Raw genomic sequence first — 2,500 nt, 5'->3', positions numbered from 1 at the left:
AACGCACGGAGGAGCCAAGGGCGCAAACCCCAGTTCTCGAGCCGGAAATGGGAGCCTCCAGGCCCGCATGAACGGGCGCCCGGGCACGGGAGGTCAACCCCCCCTTCCCGCAACGTGACCAGAGCTTGGCCAGGTCCTTAAGGGGGCTTAGCCCGGTCCTGAGCCCGAGGAACGGGGCCTCCCGCCCGGCCTGAACCGGCGCCGGGCGCGGGAGGGGGCCACCGGGCAGACTTCCAAGGGAGGATGTCGCCAGGGGGTGAAGGGGGACCCTGACCGGGGTGCAGGGCCTCCCACACGGCTTAGATCGGTCGCTCGTGCCCTTAGAATGAACCTCCGTCCTGACTTAGAAATATTTTTTTGATCGAAAATGCCGTGCCCCTAGTAATATGCACCTACCTCCCCAGTGTATCTGCCATCTAGTTGCATTAAGGGAGGAAGCCACGAGTTCACAGGGACCTCCTGGAACTCTCGCTCCGTAACACATAGCAAATCTGTCCCTTCAGAAGAAGGTAACTTTTAATTGGAGCTCTGGTCATGTCAGCTACTTCTGCCCATGGTCATGTAGGCTAATTCTGCCTCTGGTCATGTCAGCTAATTCCGCCTATGGTCATATTAGCTAATTCCGCCTCTGGTCATGTCAGCTAACTCCGCCTATGGTCATGTCAGCTAACTGTGCCTATGGTCATGTCAGCTAACTGTGCCTATGGTCATGTCAGCTACTTCTGCCCATGGTCATGTCAGCTACTTCTGCCTATGGTCATGTCAGCTACTTCTGCCTATGGTCATGTCAGCTACTTCTGCCTATGGTCATGTCAGCTACTTCTGCCTATGGTCATGTCAGCTAACTGTGCCTATGGTCATGTCAGCTACTTCTGCCCATGGTCATGTCAGCTAATTCTGCCTATGGTCATGTCAGCTAATTCTGCCTCTGGTCATGTCAGCTAATTCTGCCTATGGTCATGTCAGCTACTTCTGCCTATGGTCATGTCAGCTACTTCTGCCTATGGTCATGTCAGCTAACTGTGCCTATGGTCATGTCAGCTACTTCTGCCCATGGTCATGTCAGCTACTTCTGCCTATGGTCATGTCAGCTACTTCTGCCTCTGGTCATGTCAGCTAATTCCGCCTCTGGTCATGTCAGCTAATTCCGCCTCTGGTCATGTCAGCTAATTCCGCCTCTGGTCATGTCAGCTAACTGTGCCTATGGTCATGTCAGCTACTTCTGCCTCTGGTCATGTCAGCTACTTCTGCCTCTGGTCATGTCAGCTAATTCCGCCTCTGGTCATGTCAGCTAATTCCGCCTCTGGTCATGTCAGCTAACTGTGCCTATGGTCATGTCAGCTACTTCTGCCCATGGTCATGTCAGCTACTTCTGCCTATGGTCATGTCAGCTACTTCTGCCTCTGGTCATGTCAGCTAATTCCGCCTCTGGTCATGTCAGCTAACTGTGCCTATGGTCATGTCAGCTACTTCTGCCCATGGTCATGTCAGCTAATTCTGCCTATGGTCATGTCAGCTAATTCTGCCTCTGGTCATGTCAGCTAATTCTGCCTATGGTCATGTCAGCTACTTCTGCCTATGGTCATGTCAGCTACTTCTGCCTATGGTCATGTCAGCTAACTGTGCCTATGGTCATGTCAGCTACTTCTGCCCATGGTCATGTCAGCTACTTCTGCCTATGGTCATGTCAGCTACTTCTGCCTCTGGTCATGTCAGCTAATTCCGCCTCTGGTCATGTCAGCTAATTCCGCCTCTGGTCATGTCAGCTAATTCCGCCTCTGGTCATGTCAGCTAACTGTGCCTATGGTCATGTCAGCTACTTCTGCCTCTGGTCATGTCAGCTACTTCTGCCTCTGGTCATGTCAGCTAATTCCGCCTCTGGTCATGTCAGCTAATTCCGCCTCTGGTCATGTCAGCTAACTGTGCCTATGGTCATGTCAGCTACTTCTGCCCATGGTCATGTCAGCTACTTCTGCCTATGGTCATGTCAGCTACTTCTGCCTCTGGTCATGTCAGCTAATTCCGCCTCTGGTCATGTCAGCTAATTCCGCCTCTGGTCATGTCAGCTAATTCCGCCTCTGGTCATGTCAGCTAACTGTGCCTATGGTCATGTCAGCTAACTGTGCCTATGGTCATGTTACTGAATGGGGACCCAGGCTATGGCTCGCACTTGCCCCGGGCAGGGTTCCACGGCCCCGGGCTGGCTCCCACCACCCAGGCCTCTGCTCCCACTGCCCCGGCTTGGGTTCCACGGCCCCGGCTTGGGTTCCACAGCCCCGGGGACAGTTCCCGCCTCCCACCACCCATGCCTCTGCTCCCACTGCCCCGGCTTGGGTTCCACGGCCCCGGGCTGGCTCCCACCACCCAGGCCTCTGCTCCCACTGCCCCGGCTTGGGTTCCACGGCCCCGGGGACAGCTCCAGCCTTTGCCCCGGCTTGGGTTCCACGGCCCCGGGCTGGCTCCCACCACCCAGGCCTCTGCTCCCACTGCCCCGGCTTGG

This window comes from Acipenser ruthenus, unplaced genomic scaffold (assembly GCF_902713425.1).
Source record: "Acipenser ruthenus unplaced genomic scaffold, fAciRut3.2 maternal haplotype, whole genome shotgun sequence".
In the NCBI taxonomy this organism is placed as follows: domain Eukaryota; kingdom Metazoa; phylum Chordata; class Actinopteri; order Acipenseriformes; family Acipenseridae; genus Acipenser; species Acipenser ruthenus.
This window is presented reverse-complemented; position numbering follows the sequence as displayed.